The sequence below is a fragment of the Ascaphus truei genome, chromosome 4, assembly GCF_040206685.1.
Source record: "Ascaphus truei isolate aAscTru1 chromosome 4, aAscTru1.hap1, whole genome shotgun sequence".
NCBI lineage: Eukaryota > Metazoa > Chordata > Amphibia > Anura > Ascaphidae > Ascaphus > Ascaphus truei.
Window position 1 is genome coordinate 194316778 of NC_134486.1, and position 23716 is coordinate 194340493.

A 23716-nucleotide genomic window follows, 5' to 3' on the forward strand; every position below is an offset into this window, starting at 1 on the left:
CATAGTCTAGTGTGAGGACCGTGCCTTGCTGCATTCCAGTATCTGTGACCTTGCCTTGATGTTAACCTCGTTGTCTACCTTGCTAGTTTTTTGGATTCCGCACCTCTCCTCTCCTGATCCGGCTTCGTACGACCATTCTCCTGTCTCCAGTCTTGACCTTGGCTAAGTACTCCAATGATCTGATACTGTCCTATCCTGAATCTGGCTATGTTCCCCGACTATCCGATATTCTCCAACACTGAACTTGGCTACGCACTCCGATGATCCGCAATTCTCCACTCCAGACCTGGCAAGTACTAACACTAATCTCCAATCTATAACCCTGACCTAGCTTGAATGACTACTCTACATCCTAGGCACACCCGCGTGACTGTGGGTCGGCATTAATCAATTCCCTACCTCAACACCGCGGTCGCGCTTCGTTTTTGGTGAGCTACGCATTACACAGTGTTACGCCGGTGCTGCCCGCAGACCAGACCCGTCCCCTGTGCTGAAGGGGGAAGTAGGAATGCATTCACCCGCAGCAAAGTGAGCGTGTCCGGAGTGTGGTGTGAAGAGTTGCCAGGCCAGATGTAAGTAAGGTAGACAATACTTGCCGGTACTGGGTGTAGGAGTAGAATAGAGGTTGCCTTGCCGAGGTCAGGGAGCAGAGATATGAGGAGGGTTGAAGTCCAAGCCGTGATCGTGGGATGCTAGAGAATACGTAGTCCGAGGAGAGCCGAGGTCGGGAGCCAAAGGGGCTAGTCGTACGAGCCGTGTCAGAACCTGTAGAATCACCAAGAGAACACCAAACAACTTCCATACAGAAACTATGTCGAGCGATGAGTGAGGGCTCAGAGATGCCTGATAAGGCTGGGCAGACCAATCACGAATGGGGGCGGACCAGGAGGACTTCAGGGAGCCTTTCTGGATTGGTGCGGCTGATACATCCCAGGTGAGTACTGGTAGTACTCTGAGTACGCCCGCGCGGCATACGGGGGCGGAGTCTTACAGCAGGAGTGGAATCAGAAGAGCGGATGCTGGGCGCGTGCTCTGTAAGCTGCATGTGCACGTGACCAGCGTTGGAGGAGGATGCACGTGTGTGCGCCGGACAAAGGGACCGTATCTCCCACTGAGGAGGAGGGGTAGCGGCGGGACCGCCGATGGGAGCGACCCTGCGGCGACGAAGGAGCTGACGACCCGTGGAGGCAGGTAGGAGGAGGTTGTGCTGCACGCCCTGAGTCTCCCTGAGGGTTGTCTGTGTGTTGCGCTGACGGCGCTGAGAAATCAGATTCCTAACACACAGGCCCTGTCCCGGATGATCTCCAAATGCATCAGAAAGGAACTGTCCTTTGACAGAAGGCAGGTGATGTGCCTTCAATTTCCCTCATTTTTTCCAGAGCATAGAAGAAGCGTGACCTACAATCCATCTCCTGAAGGAAGTGGAGGTGAGTTCGAACATAATGCACCGACACACTTTATTCGAGCAAATACCCGGTATGTACCTGGCAGATACCTGGAATGCGCCGCTCCTCACCTCTGACAAGCCCCGTTGCGTTTGCCTTCCCAGCCTGGGTTCATGCCTGGCTGATGGGCGGCTGATCTGTTAAATGATAATGATTAGAATTTAATAGGCTGCAATGCTTCGCGTGTCTACCAGATGGCATAAATTCATGAATTGTAATGCAGTATATATATATATACTGTGCAGTATTGCAGCCAGCGGGAATAAAATGCTTCAATCCCTGCTTGGAAAATACCTCAATGCACTCGGGCAGAAAACAGTCACAAACCTCAATACACCCGGGTATACCCGAATTCGTGGGACTAGCCAAGCTCGAATAAAGTGTGTCGCCAGTGTACACTCTCTAAACCTTGTGCTTTTCCAACTCAAATAGTGTGCACTTCCTCTCTACATATTTACACTGATTGATTTGTCCCTGATGCAAGCAGCTGCTTCTCAAGATCGAGCATTGGTTTATTCTCTCCTATGTTGAGAGAGACTTCTGGACATCCACTCTGTCATTATTATGATTTTTTAATCTAAAATATATTTATCAACAGAATTCATATGAATACAGGGAGTTGTAGTGGCTGCGTCAGTGATTCAAACATATAACTCTCAAAACAAGAGTATTTATCACAGTGTAATAAATATTAGTTATTGAGAAGTGAGAATAGAATTTAAAACTTAAAAGAGTATGTTCTTTGCCCCTCCCTCCCACCTGTGCATTAATGAGAGATGGAACAGTAACTAGTTTTAGGACATACAAATGTTCAATAAGCTAAGCATTGTGACAACTGTCAATCTACATGTTACGTAAATGTTTGTTGGTAACAGGCCTCAATGTCAGTCAGGTGTGAATTCCAAGTTATCCTATATATTATGTTGTGTCACAATCTATAATAGAATGACAGTTTTGGCCCCCAATAAATAAAATAGGATGGATTTGTCATCTTTGGCAATGATATGATGGTGGTGGTGGTGGTGGTGGCATTGTGGACATACATCAAGTCACTGGCAGTGCCAGTGAATAACAGTGTTAAGTCAGTGGGTGCAGTGGACTGGACAGTCAAGTTGATAGTGGTGAAAGTGAGATTATCTATGCCATGGACGTTTTACAATTCATTTCGTCAGTCCCTCAGTTCAGAGTCTCTATCTCTAGACTAGAGCCTGTGGGCTGATGATGAGTGTAATAATTAGTCATGGTGGAGCATAAAAATGCACAACAAAAAATCAAGAAATCCACATTTCATGAAATCCACAGCATAATGTTGAAAAACCCTTTCAACCAATGAGTTACTTGTCAATTTGGTGGTCAATGTGCTAACAGCAAAAGTGCAGAAAATGATGGAGTTTTTCATCATAGGGATACAAATCTAAATAAAAGGAGTATATCCTTGAGCCCTCCCTGCCAATCATGTGTTACTGAGAGATGTAACTAATTTTAGAACATACATACACATACAGTATATTATTAAACAAGCCAAGACCTGTGTGTCAATGCCAACCTTGATGTTACATAAGTGGTGGCTGGTGGCCACAGTCCGGTGTCTGGTCCAAGCTACCTAATGCCAATTACCAATCTAGATATTATGGTGTTCCACTTTCTGGAACAGCACGGCAGTTTGGGTGCTGACTTGTCTGGGACCCCACTATATTGTTAAAATAAAATATGACTAATATGATACCAAATTTGCACATTTTGATTTTTGGCAATGAGATAATACATGATGATTGATGTTGGTGGTGGCACTGGTGGTGGTTGTGGGTGAAGATGCAACAAGCCACTGGCAGCAGTGTGTAACGCTTGCGCGAGCCCACAAACAAGACCTGACCCCGGCACTGAGGTGGGAAGGACTGTGCCACACACCCACAGTAGCGGGGGCGAGCCCAGAAGGTGTTTTGTATCGTTGCTGGGTCTGGGTATGTAGAAAGGGTTAATCCAATACTTGCCGGGGTCCGTGGGTTGGAGAGGTACACGTAGTTGGAGTCCGTAAGCCTGTGGTGTGGGGTTGGAGAGGTATTCGTCGTCGTTATCCGTAAGCCAGGGGTCAAGAGCCAGAGAGAATCCAAATGCAAAGCCAGGTCGGTACACGAGAGGTTAACTTCAGAGAACAAGACAAGACTGGGCTGGACAAGACAGGCACACGCAAAAGCTACACAAGGTTATGTTCAGCAAGGTATGACAGGAAGAGGAAGCTTCTTATAGGAGACAGGAACCAGTAGGAGAGGGGGCGGAGTGGAGGCGGAGCCTCTGCAGATGCAAAGGATAGGCTGCAGGAGACAAGGGCTCACAGCAATCTTGACTCGCAGCTGGGGCTCGTTGCGCGACGTCACGCGTGCACGCCGCGCGTAGCGGAGGTGCGGTGTGACTGAGGGGGCGGAGCTAAGGTCTGTGACCTGGTAGAAGAGGAGCGGGTGCGCACGCGCTCTGTAAACAGAGCGGGGGTGCGCGCACCAGCGGGGGGCAGATCGGAGGCAGCAGCCGCTTCAGTACTTTATGTAAAGAGGAGGAACCGCGCCGCAAGGGACGCAATCCCCGAATCCTCACAGTACCCCCCCCTTGAGGATCAAACTACAGACGATCCATAAATGGCTTGTCTGGGTACCTGGCGTGAAAGCATCTGAGCAAGCCGGGAGCGTGAATCTGGTCACAGGAGACCCAAGAACGTTCTTCAGGACCGAAACCCTTCCAGTGTACAAGGAACTGCACCTTCCCTCTGGAGATTCTTGAGTCAATGACAGAGCGGATTTAGAATTCCTCTTGACCATGCACCAACACAGGAGGAGGAGGGGAGACAACATCAGGATACCTGGAACTCTGTTTGACAGGTTTCAGAAGAGAGACATGGAATACCGATGGTATCTTCATAGAGGGAGGTAAGTCCAGGTGGTACGCCACAGGATTAACCTGTTCCAGGATCTTGAATGGTCCCAAGAATCTGGGAGCCAATTTTAAGGTAGGTGTCTTTAATCTGATGTTCCTTGATGAGAGCCATACCTTGTCTCCTGTCTTAAACCTGGGCGCCTCTAGACGAAATCGATCTGCCTGGGTCTTTTGTCTCCGAACGGATTCCTGGAGATTTCTCCGAATCTTATTCCATGACTCTTGAAGAGCATTGATTCTGGCATTAGCAGCAGGGACTCCAGAGGTATTAGAAGAAATGAGAAGAGAGTTAGGGTGGTAGCCGTAATTGACGAAGAAGGGCGACTCTTGGGTGGATTCGTTTCTAAGGGAGTTATGTGCGAACTCAGCCCATGGTAAGAGATCAGCCCAATTATCTTGTGTATCTGAAACAAAACATCTTAGATATTGTTCTAATGATTGATTAACCCTTTCAGTCTGTCCATTGGTTTGCGGGTGATACCCGGAAGAAAAAAGGAGCGAGATATTGAGTCTTTGAGAAAAAGCGCGCCAAAACTTGGATACAAATTGGGATCCACGGTCGGACACAATTGAAACAGGAACCCCATGTATACGAAAGACTTCTTTGACGTAGATATCAGCTAGAGTTGCAGAGTTAGGGAGGCCCTTGAGGGGTATGAAATGGGCCTGCTTGGAGAACCTATCCACGATGACCAAGATGGTATTCATGCCATTGGAAATGGGCAGCTCCACAATAAAATCCATTGATAAATGGGACCAGGGACGTTCAGGAATGGGGAGCGGGCGTAGCAGACCAGAAGGCTTTTTTCAGATGGACTTATTACGAGCACAGATGGAACAAGATGAAACAAATTCCTTAATGTCGTTCAACATCTCTGGCCACCAGAAAGTACGTCTGATTAAATCGGTGGTTCTTCTGATCCCAGGGTGACCTGCCGACCTGGAAGCATGACCCCACTCCAGAATTTTTTGACGGAATTTGGTTGCCGCATATAGGCAGCCCTCAGGTACCTCCAGGCCCTCTGGAATCCGGGTTTGAGAGTCCAGAATCTTGTCCAAAATATCGAAGGAATTTGCTGCAATGATCAATCTTGAAGGAAGAATAGTCTCAGGAAGGTCGTCGGATCGGTCTCCGGAAATGAATTGACGGGATAAAGCATCGGCCTTCAAATTCTTTGTACCAGGAATGTAAGAGATTACATAGTTGAATCTTGAGAAAAAAAGAGCCCAGCGAGCTTGACAGGAACCAAGGCGTCGAGCACCTTCAATATACAATAAATTCTTGTGGTCAGTAAGAATAAGGATCGGTTTCTCGGTACCTTCAAGAAGGTTTCTCCACTCTTGGAGTGCAAGTTTGATAGCCAAAAGTTCTCTATTACCTACATCATAGTTGATCTCTGCGGGGGAGAATTTCTTGGAAAAGTAGCCGCATGGATGCATGTGATCTTGAGGAGAACGTCTTTGGGAGAGCACTGCCCCGGCTCCAATATCCGAAGCATCGACCTCCAATGTGAAGGGAAGGGAGGGGTCCGGGTGATGCAAAATGGGCGCGGTGGTGAAGGCCTTCTTTAAAGACTCGAAAGCAAGATCAGCCTCCGGTGGCCAGGAGGAAGGATCAGCATCTTTCTTGGTCAAAGCGGTAATAGGAGCAACCAGTGTGGAGAATTTGTGGATGAACCTACGATAATACTTGGCAAATCCAAGGAATCGCTGGATGGCTTTAAGCGACGTGGGCTGGGGCCAATCTAATACCGCCTTTAGTTTCTCAGGATCCATGGAAAATCCCTTCTCGGAGATTATATAACCCAGGAAGGAAGTAGAATTTTGGTGAAACATACACTTCTCCATCTTGGCATACAGACGATTCTGACGAAGCCGAGAGAGTACTAGCTTGGTATGCTGGATATGTTCAGGCAAGGATTTAGAAAAAATTAGTATATCATCAAGGTATACAATGACGAATAAATTGAGAACATCACGGAAAACCTCATTAACAAACTCCTGAAAAACCGCAGGGGCGTTACAGAGTCCAAACGGCATTACTAGGTACTCATAATGGCCGTCGCGGGTGTTAAAAGCCGTTTTCCATTCATCTCCTTCCCTTATGCGTATCAGGTTATAGGCACCCCGGAGATCAAGTTTGGAGAAAATGGAGGCACCTTGTAGACGGTCAAACAATTCAGATATGAGTGGTAACGGGTAACGGTTCTTCTGTGTTATCTTATTCAAGCCTCTATAATCTATGCAGGGGCGAAGAGATCCGTCCTTTTTCTTTACAAAGAAGAACCCTGCCCCAGCAGGAGAGGTGGAGTTCTAAATAAAACCTTTTTTTTTGTTCTCCTGGATATACTCGGATATGGCTCGGGACTCAGGAAGGGACAGGGGGTAGGACTTGCCTTTAGGCAGAACGGCACCAGGAATCAGATCAATGGGACAATCGAAGGGACGATGTGGAGGAAGAGTCTCTGAACGGACCTTGTCGTAAACATCAATAAATTCATGGTAGACTTCTGGAAGGGACCCCTTGGAAGGATCCGCAGTCTCTAAGTCGGCAAGAGTGAGTGGAGTGAGAGCACAAGGAATGGCACATGGGGTAGACCAACGTATGGGTTGTTTATCAGTCCAGTCAATCACGGGATTGTGCAGTTGTAACCAGGGGAGACCCAAGATTACCTGTACAGATGGTGAATGAATGACGTCCAACGAGATTTGTTCCTTGTGTCCGTCCTTGGTGGAAAGGGTGAAGATCATGGTCTCCAGGGTGATAAAGGCAGGCTGCAGTGGACGACCGTCTATCGCTTCGAGTCCTATGGGAGTGGACTTCCTAAGCAGTGGGATCCGGTGTTTTATTGCAAAATTCTGGTCCACGAAATTTCCTCCAGACCCAGAGTCGATGAAAGCAAGTGCAGAAATATGAAAGTCCGTACCCTCCATTATGATAGGTAGAAGGATCCTTTTTGGCATACTTTCCTTGGAAGAGGAACAAGAAGATATGGTATCCAAAGCAACTCCATCATACCTTATAGGCCGCTGGCGTTCCCCTGGATGCGTAGGTCAGCAGTACGCCAAATGACCAGCTAGGCCACAATAAAGACATAGCCCCTCGCTTCTCCTGCGCTGTTTTCTGTAAAGGACAAATGGTGAGTACCCAGCGGCATGGGGTCTGGTGCTTCAGGAACTGGAACAAAAGAAGGAGAGAGAGTAGGATAGATAGGTATAGGTACCGGCATACGTGTAATCCGGCGTTCACTTCGTCTCTCTTGGAGGCGTTGATCCACCCGTATACATGTAGAGATCAGATCCTCCAGGGCAGTGGGTCTTTCACATGCAGCCAATTGATCTTTCACGGAGTCAGAGAGGCCATGCCAGAAGGCTGCAGTTAAAGCCTCATTGTTCCAACCGGTTTCCGCTGCAATAATCCGAAATTCAAGAGCGTACTTCGCGACGGTCCAGTGGCCCTGGGTGATATGAAAAAGAGAAGAGGCCGCAGTCGCCTTGCGGCCAGGAGTGTCAAAAACCTACTGAAACCTTTTTTTGAAAGAAATAAAGTTCTGCGTGAGTTCAGGCATTGACTCCCAGATTTGCCCAGGCCAGTGCATCTCCGGTTAACAATGAATAGATATAAGCCACTTTAGACCTATCAGTAGAGAAGCGAGAAGGGGTTAATTCAAAGTGGACATCACATTGGTTTAGAAAGCCTAGGCATCCTAGGGGTTCACCCGCATACCGATTGGGTGACGGAAGACGTGGTTCCTGGGGTATGTTTCCCACTAGTGTAGCAACAGTTGTGGTTTGGCCCACCTCAGGGGGGTCAATGTTTGTTGGGCAGAACATACTGTAAGCGCTTGCGCGAGCCCACAAACAAGACCTGACCCCGGCACTGAGGTGGGAAGGACTGTGCCACACACCCACAGTAGCGGGGGCGAGCCCAGAAGGTGTTTTGTAGCGTTGCTGGGTCTGGGTATGTAGAAAGGGTTAATCCAATACTTGCCGGGGTCCGTGGGTTGGAGAGGTACACGTAGTTGGAGTCCGTAAGCCTGTGGTGTGGGGTTGGAGAGGTATTCGTCGTCGTTATCCGTAAGCCAGGGGTCAAGAGCCAGAGAGAATCCAAATGCAAAGCCAGGTTGGTACACGAGAGGTTAACTGCAGAGAACAAGACAAGACTGGGCTGGACAAGACAGGCACACGCAAAGGCTACACAAGGTTATGTTCAGCAAGGTATGACAGGAAGAGGAAGCTTCTTATAGGAGACAGGAACCAGTAGGAGAGGGGGCGGAGTGGAGGCGGAGCCTCTGCAAATGCAAAGGATAGGCTGCAGGAGACAAGGGCTCACAGCAATCTTGACTCGCAGCTGGTGCTCATTGCGCGACGTCACGCGTGCACGCCGCGCGTAGCGGAGGTGCGGTGTGACTGAGGGGGCGGAGCTAAGGTCTGTAATCTGGTAGAAGAGGAGCGGGTGCGCACGCACTCTGTAAACAGAGCGGGGGTACGCGCACCAGCGGGGGGCAGATCGGAGGCAGCAGCCGCTGCAGTACTTTTATGTAAAGAGGAGGAACCGCGCCGCAAGGGACGCAATCCCCGAATCCTCACACAGTGACAGTGACAAGTCAGTCTGTTGGTCATTATGCAGCTGCAAAGCTTAGCTAAGTTTAGTTTCTGACCAGTGGTGTTATTTATATATTGTTGTTACGGATGTATTCAATACTCATTGATAGTCAGTACAGTAGCTCATTGCTACTAGACTAGTGCCAATTGACAATGCATTAATTCACATAGATATAATAACACTCAAAAGAGTGCTAACTGAGGGGGCTATGCACTAAGCAGTGATAAGTCATTTTAAGAGCGCAAAGTGCAAAAAAAATTCAAAGTCCAACTTTTCTCGTACGATCAGCTGTTTGCGCTGAATCCTGCCCTTCTGCGGGATTCACTAAGCAACGCAAACTGATCGTACGTTAAAGTTGCGCTGAATAAAGCTCACCAGCTAAAGGCAGGTGATAAAAAAAAGCTGGATGTAGAAAAAATTCTTTGTTTACCTTTTTGCAGGCGCAAAACCAATACAACAGGCCGGCGGGTGTCCCCAGCTGACCCCGCAGGGGTCCCCGAGGGAGGCCGGTGGTCACGCGGGTGTCCCCGGCTGAACCCGCGGCCGCCCCGGGGTCCCCACGGGCCTGCGGTACCAATGTTGTGCCAACAAAAATACTAAACAATATTTGTAACTAAATACACCCCCCTAACACATACAGTACATTAATGTGCAAAATTACTATTATCCAAATATGGATAATAATGCTTGTGCCCATTAAATATACATTAATACAATAAATACATTAAATACATGTTGTACTCACCCATGTCCGGCACCCACGATGAAGGCCAGCCACATCTTCCTCCTCATCCATAAACTGGGGTGCTGAAAAATATACAAAATAAGAACAAGTGCCAAACTAATGTCCCCTAACCCCTTAATGACCTTAGCGGTTATTAACCGCTACAGTCATTAAGGGGTTAAGCCACCCTGACCCGATACCCAACCTTCACCCATTTATTTGTACAGTGGCTTCATCATGTGTATATATATATATATATATATATATATATATATATATATATATATATATATATATATATATATATATATATATGCAAATATAGCTGTATGCTCATCTGCATGTTTTAGGCAGGTCTGCAACCCCGCCTTTCCCCATTATCACCCAGCATACAGCACTTCCACTGCAGCAAGGGATTCTGGGAAATGACATGCAAATGAGCACACAGTGTCACTTTTTGCCTCAATAAACAAAAAGTGACACTGTGTGCTCATTTGCATGTCATTTATGCTGGGTGATAATGGGGAAAGGCGGGGTTGCAGACCTGCCTAAGACATGCAGATGAGCATACAGCTATATTTGCATATTTGCTTTCCTGTGGAGGGTTTTTGTCACTTTTTTTACTCACCATAACTTAACTCAGTATTATGGTTATATATATATATATATATATATATATATATATATATATATATATCTCATATATCTCATTTTCAGGCTTGATGCCGAGGAGGAAGGACCTCCTATGAAGAAAGAAGACCAGGGCGTGGCGGATGAAGATAAGAAGACCCCGGTAGAAGAAAGAAGACCCCAGAAGAAGACAGAAGACCGCAGAAGAAAATGAAGACCCACGATGGATTACAAATAGAAAAAAAGAATATATGTGTCAGCCTGGCCTTGGCAGGAGCACCCCTATGGCGGAACTTCTTTCTCTCCCTTAACTGCTCTCCTCTCAGCCTAGGGCGTATTGCTCATCTCCCCCTGCTTACTGTTAGTACAACCTGTGGGGGGGGGTGGAGGGAGGGGGGGTGTGGGGGGGGGACAGGGAGGGGGGTGGAGGGGTTAGGGGCAAAAGGTAGGGTGGTGCAGAGGAGGGGAAATGATGTGGGGGGGGGTGGTGAGGGGAGAGGGACGGGAGGATAGTGGGAGGGGAAGGGATAAATGGTGGGAGGTTAAGGGGGGGAGGGGAGAGGGGGGGAGAGGAAGGAGAAGGGGGGGAAGGCAGGGGGGGAGGGGGGCAGACAGGCGGGGGGGGGAAAGGCAGGGGAGAGAAGGCCATGGGTAAGATGAGATAACGAGGGAGAGGTGGCAAGAGGAGGGGGGGGCCGCGAGGGGGGGAGCGGCACGGGTGAGCATTTCCAAACCCTTCTGATGCCTCGCCAATGCAGGGCTGCCCCCTACTCTGAGGCTCGCCCCGAATTCTCAGGGGAGCTAGCCCCTCACAGCCGCCGCCCCCCGCCTCAGCATCCAGTCCCGTTTCCCCCCCTCTCCCCTCAGGCTCAGTGTCCCTCACTCCGCATCCGATACCCTCTGACCCGGAAGTTTCCTCAATGGGCGGAAGTGCCCGAGCGCCAGGGAGTCTTGGTGATGACGTCGCGGTGTGTGCCGGTCTGGAGCTCCTCCCTCCTCCTGTTCGTGCCTTAAATCTGCTTTCCCGCTCTCATCTTCACTGCCTGTCGGAGAAGAAGGGATCCGGCGTCTCCCAGCTGCAGTACTCGGAGAAGACCACCAGGGGGGGACATCGCAGGAGTACCCATGGCCAGCCATTTTGACATGAGGGAGGGAGACATGAATCAGGTCCCTTTAAGAGCTCTACCAGTCCGGCGGAGCTGTGTAGAACTCGTGGTTTCACGGGGTTTCCTCCAGCGCGGCTCCCACTCTGTTCCGGGACGTTGACGGGGTCGGATCAGCCTCGGATTCCAGGTGAGGTGGATGAGAGGGGCCAGGGCTGGGGGGGCTTTGCTGTAGTCCCAGCTTCTTGAGGAAGCTGTTGCCGTCCTCGGCCCTCCGTAGGGTATTCGCCACACCGTTCTTCACCACTTGCAGGGCAAAGGGAAACAGCCATCTGTACCTTACCCCCCTGTCCTGCAGGATTTTAGTTACCGGTCCCAGGCTACGTCGTCTTAGGAGGGTAGCCGGGGATAGATCCTGAAAGATCTGAAGCTTGACACCCTCATACTCCATGGACCTGGCCTCCCTGGCCATCCGGCAAACTGCATCTTTTATTTTATAAAAATGAAAGCGTACTATGATATCCCGAGGGGGGGCTCCTGCCTGTGGTCTTGAACGGAGGGCTCTATGGCACCTATCAAGGTGCAAGTCCTGGGCAGATTTATCAGGCAGTATATGCTCCAGCCACTGCTGAACGAATTCCTCAGCGTCTGTTACTGTCTCAGGCACCCCACGGATACGGACATTATTTCGTCTGTCCCGGTTTTCGGTGTCCTCTTGTTTGTCTGAGAGGTCACGGATCTTATCCTGTAACTGGGCTACTGTTTTGTTTGTCTGTTGGATGGCCTTCGTGTTAGCGTCCATTTTGGTCTCTAGGGACCCGGTCCTCTCCCCCAGTCCATCGAGGTCCCTCCGCAGATTCCACAGCTCTCTGTTGAAGAACTGTTTCATCTCTGCGCAGAGCTCCCTGAAGTCTTTTCTAGTTACTGGTTCGTTGTCATCTGCTCTTGCAGCCGGCCTGGCAACCTCAGCCTCTGCCGCCATCCCTGCTGTAGGGGGATCAGGGCTGTCTCCTGCTGCAGGGTTTTTTTTATTGAAATAAGTCGTGACCAAGGCCATGCTGACACATATACATCTTGAAGGGATGTTGCATATAGGAGACATTACAGGCTCAAGAGAGAAAGGTTATTGTTGGGTTCATGTTTGACCCAGGTTTGTTCGTTCAACCTTAATGACTTAGACTCTACATGATGACTATTGATTAATGCACTTTGTCTACTTTAGGGTCAGGAATCGCTCACGGCGGTCGGCTGACGGGGTATCGGGGTGCTCGTGGGCACCCTCGATGGGGTCCCATCTCGGTGGACCGCTCCGTGACCGAGACACAGGCCCCCACTCCGCATGAGATCTACGGATGGGGCAAGAGAGGATACGTAAGCCCCCAACGCAGAATCCCACAGAGGCATTAACTTCGGGAGTGGGGAGACGTCGGTCCGGGGAGGCCCCCGAGTGCCGGGATGCGTCCGTGGAGCCGAAGCTGAATTACGCTAAGTCTATAGTTATTGTTTTACTTTTTGAAGTTGTAATAAAGAATGTTATGTGATGCCGCAATACACACACAAAGTTCAATGTCGGTGCGAGACACCTTTGGTCTTCGCCGGCGCCTCACAAGGTATCTCATGGAGGTAGTCCATGGGAGCCAACACGCCCTACAGAGGACATGCCCACAAAGACTGGCACTCCCGATTGACGGGTGCCAGTCGGCGGTCTGACATACAGGGCATAAGAGCCGACTCTGGATCAGCCCAGACAAGGCTCTTCCCTTTTTCTTTTTATTTACCCAGTTCTTCCCCCTCTCCTTCCCCCTCTCCTCCCCCCCTTCCCTATCCTTGGGGCTGCGGGCCTACCATCAGAGCAGGGCAAGGCCAACCCAGGGGCACATACCTATCACAGATCACACTCACGATAATAGGAGGCCCAGATTTGGACCGCCTCAGAACCATAACATCTCTACGCAGATCCCAGACACCAACCTAATCATATGGCGCTGAATTTTATATCTATAAACGTAAAGGGATTTAACAACCCTACGAAAAGAAAAGTCGCCTTTACAGATTTTAAGGCAAAACAGGCCGACATCCTCCTAATACAGGAAACACATTTTAGCCGTAACAGTGTACCCAAATTCCTAGATAGACAATTCACACAGTTCTATTGGGCGTCCGCTGCAGAAAAAAAAAGAGGGGTCGGAGTTATCTTCCACAACAGGGTTCCATTCACACTGGACACGATTAGGAGAGACAAGGAAGGCAGATACTTAATAGTAGTGGGTTCAATACAAGAACAGCCACTGACAATAGCCTCGGTGTATGCCCCGGGTGAGCAAGGACACAAATTTATCAAGGATTTTTTTCAGAAACTGACGCAGGTAGCCAAAGGTCAGATAATCCTAGCGGGAGACTTCAACCTTACTATGAACCCCAAGCTAGATAGATCGGGAATCGCTAGAAACGGTCGTAAGAAAGTGATTGACACCCTAAAAGCAGGTCTCAAAAAAGCCCAGCTAGTAGATATCTGGAGGGAACTTCACCCCACAGAAAAAAACTATACTTTTTACTCCCACCCCCACGACGTCTATAGCAGAATCGACTACTTCTTCATTTCTAGTAGACTGGTTCCCTTGGTCGCCCAGGCTTTGATCCATGATATTTCATGGTCAGACCATGCGCCTATAGAGCTGAGGTGCAACCAAATTCGCCCTGATAGACCCGGTGCAAATTGGAAATTAAATGAGTCACTCCTTAAGATCCCAGCTATATGCGACTCAGTCGGAGAGGAGATAGATCAATTCTTCACGACTAATTATGGTTCGGTGAGCTCCGACCTCACCCTCTGGGAGGCCCATAAGGCAACCATAAGGGGCACTTTAATTGGTATTGCCGTCCGTAGAAAGAGAGAGCGTAATAACAAGATAGCAGCCCTCCAATCTAAATTAAATTCCCTCACATCAAGACACAAACTGACGCAAGATCCGAGGGTCCTATTGGAGTTAAAGAACATCAAAATCGAACTAAACCTACTATTGGTCTCCCAGGCTGATAAGTGTCTGAGTTGGTCACGGAGGAAATTTTACGAAAAGGCGAACAGGCCGGATACCATGCTAGCGCGCAAACTAAACACTAGACAGCCTAATTATAACATACAGGCGGTGCGTCTGAAGGACGGCTCCTCCACATCCAACCCAAAAAGCATAGTCGAGGAATTTAAATCATTCTACGAAAATTTATATAATGGAGAGAAAGTGGCAAATAACTCCAAAACGGCAAGGGCCACGGAAGATTTTCTAGCATGGTCCAACCTAACAGGGCTGAGCGAGCAGGACAGGGAGGGGTTGGAGGCTGATTTCACATTAGAAGAACTTACCCAGGTCATTACGGACCTTAAACCCTCAAAGGCCCCGGGGCCAGATGGGTTTTCGAGGCAGTATTATAAGGCGTTCGCAGAGAACCTAGCCCCATGGCTGCTCCGAATGTATAATGCTGTATTAGCAGGAGCCCCGTTCCCGGAGCAGATGCTCCAGGCGTCAATCTCAGTTATCTATAAACCTGGGAAAGATCCTCAGGACTGTATAAGTTATAGACCAATTTCCCTAATTAATACAGATGTTAAAATATACGCCAAACTACTGGCCAATAGATTAAGTCTTATCCTGCCCAGACTCATACATCCAGATCAAGTCGGCTTTATAATGGGTAGACAAGCTGCGGACAACACCCGACGAATCATTGATCTGCTAGAAATAGCCACTAATCAGAAATTAAGCGTTATGATGTTGAGTCTGGATGCGGAAAAAGCGTTTGACAGGATTGACTGGCCCTACTTAAAACAGACGCTTGGGGCATTCGGCTTTGGGGAAAGGGTGAGTGGGGCGATAATGTCGCTATACTCGGGCCCCGCAGCCAAGGTCATACATCAGGGTTTCCCCTCTAATTTATTTCAAATTAAAAGCGGCACACGTCAGGGGTGCCCGTTATCCCCCCTGTTATTCGCCCTATGTATGGAACCTTTAGCTGCGCAAATCCGTAACAACCCGGATATTTCAGGGATTACGGTGCATTCACAATCACATAAGATTGCCCTGTACGCAGACGATATACTGCTGCTAATCTCCAGGCCTCTCACCTCCCTGCCGAACCTATTTGACCTGTTGGATAAATTTAATAGAATATCAGGATTCAAAATAAATCAAACCAAATCAGAGGCCCTGAATATCAGCCTCCCAAAGGAAACTGAAAAAGTACTGAGTCTGAACTTTAATTTCAATTGGCAACCAAAACATATTAAATATCTAGGGGTCTACATCACTAAAGATTACAGGGGCGTCTATGATGCTAATTACCCCAAACTAATCAAGACACTAAAAGCAGATTTAAAAAAATGGACGCCCTACAAGATCTCCTGGATAGGAAGGATACATAGTGTCAAGATGAATCTCCTCCCCCGTATCCTATATTTGTTTCAGACTCTACCAGTGCCACTTAGACTGAAGGATATACTTTCACTTCAGTCTGATATCTCCGAATTTATCTGGGGAGGGAAAAAACCGAGAGTAAATAAGACAATTATGAAAAAAACCACGCGGACAGGAGGCCTAGCGGTACCTTGCCTGGTCTCTTACTACAAAGCGGCGCAATTGTGTCAACTCACACAATGGCAGACCAACCCCGATCTGAAAAGATGGGTGGATCTGGAAAAGAGGGCTTGTGCCCCACTAGAGATAGAAAATTTGCTATGGTTACCCAAAACAGCTATTAAATGGGCTGAACGACCGCTCTCATCGGTGGCCAACTCACTGTCGGTATGGGAGACCACAAAATATAAACATACCCTGACCACAAGGCACTCTATGATGGCCCCCTTGTGGGGCAACCCTAACTTTGCACCGGGACTAGTGGCAAATGCCGCAGGGCCCATGAAAAAATATGGATATCTTAGATTAAGAGATCTGGAGGGTATACCGAACAGAGTTAAATCATTCGAACAAATTAGATCTGAAAAAAACATCCCACATTCCGAATTTTTTCGCTACCTCCAGATACGAGCGTTCTTCGCCAAAAACTCCCCCTTCCCACCATTAACCACATTCGAAAATCTCTGTCTGACGAAAACAGACACACAGGGACGTACATCGCAGATCTATAGAGAAGTGGTTGGTTCTGGGAGCTCACATCAACGACAAAAACTGACGTACCAACTTAGATGGGAAACAGATATTGGGGAGGAATTGGAGGAGGACGACTGGACTGCTATAATAGAGGCTACAGCCAAGAGCTCCATATGCACTACTTTGAAGGAGAATGCATATAAAGTATTGAAGAGGTGGTACCTCACCCCATTAAAATGATCAAGGTTTGTCACAGGATACTCCCCGCTGTGTCCCAAACAGTGCGGAGAATCGGCGGACCTGTTCCACATGCTGTGGTCTTGCCCTCGGATCTCACACCTGTGGGATGAAATTAGACATTGGATCCAGAGGATTTTTGACCTCACAATTCCCCCTGTTCCGTGGCTGTTCCTATTGAACAGACCATGGAAGGGTCTTTCAAAATCAGGTAATAAACTAGTTGCACATTTTGCAACAGCAACGAGGTGCGAGATCGCAGCTATGTGGAAACAACCAGAGATCCCAAATATCCCAAAAATTCGGAATCGATTATGGTACATACTGTCGCGGCCGAGTTTATTCGAGCATTTGCCCGGTCTCGGCCGCGACAGTAACCTGGCGCGCGCCGGGATGTCCCGGGCGCGCGCCGAAGCCTCGGAGGAGAGGCCCGCCGATCGGGGCTTCCCCCTCTCCGGGTCCGCTGGGTCCCCCAGAACCCCCTGCCGCCGTCCCCCACATCGCGGGACACCACACGCGTGCAGGGGGCGCAGGCACCCGATGACGCGTGACCGCGCATCGGTGACGCGCGGCACGCCGAGGGGATGCACTAGCAAGCCGGGAAATCTCCCGGCTTGCGGAACTGGCCGCACTGCAATAAAGTCTGGACGCCTTGGCTGGAACAGACAGACATCCCGGGGGTTGAGGTAGCCACGATATGGCAGTGATTATTCCAAGTGCATTCTCGTACAAAGTAAGCAGAACGGACTACGAGACCTAGTTGAGGACACACCATGTGAACACTTTGGGCGGCCCTAGAAGTCGGCAAACAAACGGTGTATAGTAATTCTACCAGCCACCTATGGGAAAGTGGCAGTGCAGCGTGCCCGCGCCCCCCCCCCTCCCCTTCCTTCCCAACCTCCCCTGCCTTAATTTACTTTTTTTTGTGTTGTTCCCCCAAGTTTAACCTACATAAATATCCCAACTGGTTTTAGAAATATCATGTGCAACGCATGAACGCTTGTGGCTCCAGAAGGAGAATGTAGCAGTATCGTACATGACTGTAATACTGTGAATGTTTGTGTTATTTGTATTGCGATGCTATTTATATTGAAAATATTCCAATAAACTTGAAGTTATAAAAAAAAAAGAATATAAAGACACTTATGGTTTGTAATGGATTTTTTATTTTATGGTTACCTGGTTCCTGTTGTTTGATTAGCTGCTCCAGTGGTTCCGGTTCCCCTTGATTGCTTTGACTGGTTCATCTAATGGTAAGTAAAAAAAGAAAATGTATTTTAAATTTATTTTACAGGTTTTTTGGACTTTTTTCCCCTGACGTCCATTTTTTTTTTATGTCCATTTATTTGTCCTGAATGTATGTATGTCACTATGGGTATACATACGTACAGGACAAATCAGTGGTTGTATTGTATGTTCATTTTTAATGTGAATAAATTGTTTTTAATGCTCTTTTATTGCACCTGTATTTATGTCTGTAAACTATAGATGGACATACATACAGGTATAATAAAAACGTGTTTGCTTGCCTTGTTTGGATGTTTTTTTGAATGGTAATTTGCTGCTTTGTGTAAAAATGTGTTGCTAATGTACATTTAATGTTTGCAAATGTTTAGTTAAAAGCTGGTTTCTATAGATTATTTTATTGGCTTATTTTTGGCATATAGATGTTGTTTGATGGTTACTTTGTCATAGATTAATTTACACAATGGTTTGATTGTAGGATTTGAAGTGTGTAATTGAATTGGATTGTAATTGATTGGTGATTGGATTAATTGATGGTAAATTAAATGTGTTGATGCTTTGTTTTTCTTTAATGATTGTATCTGTATCTTGTTTGGATTAGTGTCTTTGATTTGGAGCATTGTTTGACATAGTATATATGATGCAAAGATTATTTGTATCGTGTACACATTGTCAAATTGAGTGTTTGTATTTAGATTTATTAGATATTGATTGAGCTTGGTGATGTTTGATATTGGGAGAGATTTGTATTTGGCCATGTACTGTATTTATTTGTATATTGGTTAATCATGCAAATATAGTATATATATATATTATAATATAATATATATATATTATAATATAATATAATATAATATAATATAATATATATATATATATACCCGCAATATATATATTGTGACAGAAACAAGGGGATGGTAATAAATTCCATATACAGGGCTCCCAAGATACTGAACAGTTTCTGTCCTGTCTAGGCTGAACAGGGCAGCCTCGTGGTACATGCACTCCATTCCACAGTTTGTCTGCTGCCTGTTTTCTGTCACCTGTCATGCTGATTACAGATCAGGTATATAAGACCTGTTTCCTGTTTGCTCTCCCCTCTCCCCCAAGAGCCTGGAGGCTGGAGGCTGGAGGCTGCAGGCTGCAGGCTGCTGGCTGCTGGCTGCTGGCTGCTGGCTGCTGGCTGCTGGCTGCTGGCTGCTGGCTGCTGGCTGCTGGCTGCTGGCTGCTGGCTGCTGGCTGCTGGCTGCTGGCTGCTGGCTGCTGAAGTACAGAGGGGAAGAAGCCTCTTCCCCAAACAGGTTCAATCATTCTGTTCATTTATCTAAGACTGCAAAGATACTTATTTTGTTGGTGGAAGTGGACAAGCCACTTCCAACCCTGAGTCAGGGAATATCTAAGTTTAAGTTATCGCTCAGATGAGCAGCTTTTTGTTTGGCTTTGTTTATACTGTTTGCACTGTGGCAGTCTCAGTGCCTGCGACTAAATAAACCAGGCATAGCCTGTTTAAAGGAACAGTACGTGACGTCTCATCATTTAACCTACCCTAAAAGACCGTGTTCTAACAGTCCCGGACAGACGGCGGCGGAGCCCCAGAGTAAGCCGTTTGTCACATATGGTGGAGAATGCGGGCAGAACACTAAAAGGTCTGCGGGTTAAAGAACTTTAAAAAAAAAAAAAAAAAAAAAGTTTTTTTTCTCTCCAAACAAGATGGAAGATGTGGTGAGTGCGCTGGTACGCAATGTCACTGTCCAGAAAGACGCGAATGAAACCCAGCAACAGCTGTTAATAGCCCAGCAAAAGACTAATGCAAACCAGCAAGAGACTAATGCAAATCAGCAACAGACGAATGCAGCCCTGCAAGAGGCAAATGCAAATCAGCAACAGACGAATGCAGCCCTGCAGGAGGCGAATGCAAACCAGCAACAGACGAATGCAAACCAGCACCAGCTGTTAATAGCCCAGCAAGAGGCTACTGCAGCTCTGCAAATCGCGAATGCAAACCAGCAAGAGACAAACCGCATGCTGAGAGAGGAGCAACAACGGTTCGCCCAGGGCTTACAGCAGGAACTCGAGATCCTGAGGGGGACTATCGGTAACCTTCCACTGGCAGAGGCAGCCCCAGTCCCGAAAATGGCCAGGGCAAGCCACTACCTTCAGAAGATGGGACCCTCGGATGATGTGGAAGCCTATCTTCTCACGTTTGAACGCACGGCACAGAGAGAGGGATGGCCAGAAGCTGAGTGGGCTGGTCTAATCGCACCCTTCCTAAGCGGCGAACCGCAGAAGGCTTACTTTGATCTAGAACCAGCCGAAGCTAACGTCTATGCAAAATTGAAGTTCGAGATCCTCGCCCGCCTCAGCGTAACCACGGCTGTTCGTGCCCAAAGGTTTCACGCATGGTCCTTCACGATGGATAAAGCCACCCGAAGCCATATGTATGACCTCATCCACCTCGCCCAGAAGTGGCTACAACCCGAGATCAACTCAGCAAGCCACATCGTGGAACGGTTGGTCATGGACCAGTTCTTGAGGAAACTTCCCTCTGCCTTACGCCGTTGGGTCAGTCGGAGTGAACCCCACAATGCGGACGAGCTTGTGGCCCTCGTAGAAAGGTACAATGCAGCAGAAGAGCACCCGCAACCCACAGTCGTGGAGCAACCCCACTACCCGAGGTTCCGGGACTCTTCCAGAGACGGTTAAAGGGTACCGAGGTTAAGGGGCGCTAAAGAGAGGTGACCACCTTCACGCAGCACCAGCAACAGTGGCTCGCACACTAAGGGCAATAGCTAACATGGGGAGGCGGGAAAAGGCTCTAAGTGGGACACAGACTATGTACCTAAATGTGTAAATTGTTATGAGAAGGGCCACACAGCAAAAATCTGCTAACTAAATGATGAACCCATGCAATGCAACAGCGTGGAACCTTATTCGCTGTGGTCCCAATGTATGGGCCCTAGCCCAGAGGACCCCTTGAATAACCATCTGTGGGCATTTGTAAAGGTCAATGGTAAGAGGGTTCGGGCACTTCTTGACTCTGGGAGCATGGTCACACTAGTGTCCGAATACCTGTTGCCCATTAAGAAGAAACAGGTAAACAGTTCACAAAGAGTGGCAATTTGTTGTATACATGGGGATAATCATGAATATTCCACTGTTGATGTTTTTTTTTAAACAGAGTTTGGTTCTTTAGATTTCAAGGTGGGTATTGTACCCAAACTGGCACATGATGTGTTAATAGGGACCGACTTTCCACATTTTCTAAAAATGTGGTCCCCCGCTCAGAATAGCGCCCAGAGTTCAATAGCGGAACATAACGAAGCATTAGACGAAACAAATCCTTTCCCTTTTTCAGAAATGGATGTTGACGAGGGCCCAAATAAGAAGGGGGAAAAGGAGGAGTGCTGTAAAATTCCCTTCCCCATCACTACTTTGGTAGGGAATGCCCCAAATCAAGATGTTGATCAGGCACTTACCACCCCAGAACTGGATAAGACCCTCGCTGACCTAGAGGTCAGTCCTGGGAGTTTTAAGAAGGCCCAGTGGGAGGACCCCACATTAGCGGTAGCAAGGGGAAATATATGGGACCAGAATAGTACTCCTGGCCAACCAGATAGGTCACTTGCTTACCCCTACTTCGAGGTAGAGAACGACCTAGTATATCGGGTTGATAAAAGTAAATCAGTTACAACTAAACAATTGTTGGTACCACGGACATTCTGTAACGTAGTACTACACCTCGCACATAGTCATCCATTGGGGGGACACCTAGGGGTGGAAAAGACAAAAGAAAAGGTTCTCCGAAGCTTCTATTGGCCTGGGGTTCTGGCAGAAATTACAAACTATTGCTCCTCATGCCCAGAATGTCAGATTACCGCCCCGTTCAAAGCGTACCGCAGCCCATTGGTACCCCTTCCCATAATAGAGGTACCATTTGACCGGATTGCTATGGATCTAGTAGGACCCCTAATAAAGTCTGCATGGGGACATCAGCATATATTGGTAATATTAGATTATGCCACCCGATATCCGGAGGCAGTTCCCCTACGTAACACCTCTGCTAAAAACATAGCAAAAGAGTTAGTAGTTCTGTTTTCCCGGGTCGGAATTCCTAAAGAGATCTTATCTGACCAGGGAACACCATTTATGTCCCAAGTAACAAAAGAGCTATGTAAACTCCTAAAAATCAAGCATCTCAGAACCTCAGTCTATCATCCACAAACAGATGGTTTAGTGGAAAGGTTCAATAAAACCTTAAAGAGCATGTTACGCCGGGCGGTCGATAAGGATGGGAAAAACTGGGATTGTTTGTTACCATACCTGTTATTTGCCATTAGGGAAGTTCCCCAATCATCCACAGGCTTCTCCCCGTTTGAACTATTGTATGGCCGACACCCAAGGGGCTTACTGGATATACACTGGCGACACACTTTATTCGAGCTCGGCTAGTCCCACGAATTCGGGTATACCCGGGTGTATTGAGGTTTGTGACTGTTTTCTGCCCGAGTGCATTGAGTTATTTTCCAAGCAGGGATTGAAGCATTTTATTCCTGCTGGCTTCAATTCTGCACAGTATATATATATATACTGCATTACAATTCATGAATTTATGCCATCTGGTAGACACGCGAAGCATTGCAGCCTATTAAATCCTAATCATTATCATTTAACAGATCAGCCGCCCATCAGCCAGGCATGAACCCAGGCTGGGAAGGCAAATGCAACGGGGCTTGTCAGAGGTGAGGAGCGGCGCATTCCAGGTATCTGCCAGGTACATACCGGGTATTTGCTCGAATAAAGTGTGTCGGTGCAGTAGCCAAAGAGACTTGGGAACATGAGGTTACCCCTTACAGAAGTGTAATAGAGCATGTTGCCCAGATGCAGGACCGCATTGCTGCAGTCCTACCCATAGTGAGGGAACACATGGAGAAAGCTCAAGAAGCACAGAGGAATACGTATAATAAGGGTGCTATGGTCAGAATTTTTTTTCCAGGTGATAGGTTACTAATTCTGTTTCCCACCGTGGAGAGTAAATTCCTTGCTAAATGGCATGGGCCATATGAGGTCTTGGAAAGAGTGGGAGAAGTAAATTATAAGGTAAGACAGCCAGGTAGGAGGAAACCTGAGCAAATTTACCATATAAACCTACTCAAGCCCTGGAAAGATAGAGAGGTCTTGTTAACCCTAGTACCCCCAGGTACGTCAGAGAATCAAGAAACTGACCCAGAGGTTAGCATAGCTGAAACCCTGTCCGTGCATCAGAAACGAGAGGTCCAGAATTTAGTGAGAAGAAACAAAGAAGTCTTCTCTACACAGCCAGATAGAACTAGCGTAATTAAACATGACCTAGTCTCTGAACCGGGGGTCCGAGTTAACCTTAAACCATACCGAATCCCAGAGGCCAAGAGAGAGGCTATAAGTTTAGGGGTTAAAAAAATTCTAAAACTAGGCGTAATTGAGGAATCCCAAAGTGGGTGGAACAGCCCTATAGTTTTAGTCCCAAAGCCAGACGGTACAACAAGGTTTTGTAATGACTACCGGAAACTAAACGCGGTGTCAAAATTTGATACTTATCCTATGCCCAGGGTGGATGAACTTGTAGAGAGACTGGGCAAAGCCCGATATCTCACAACCCTAGACCTAACAAAAGGGTACTGGCAGGTTCCCCTCACAGAAAGGGCAAAAGAAAAAACAGCCTT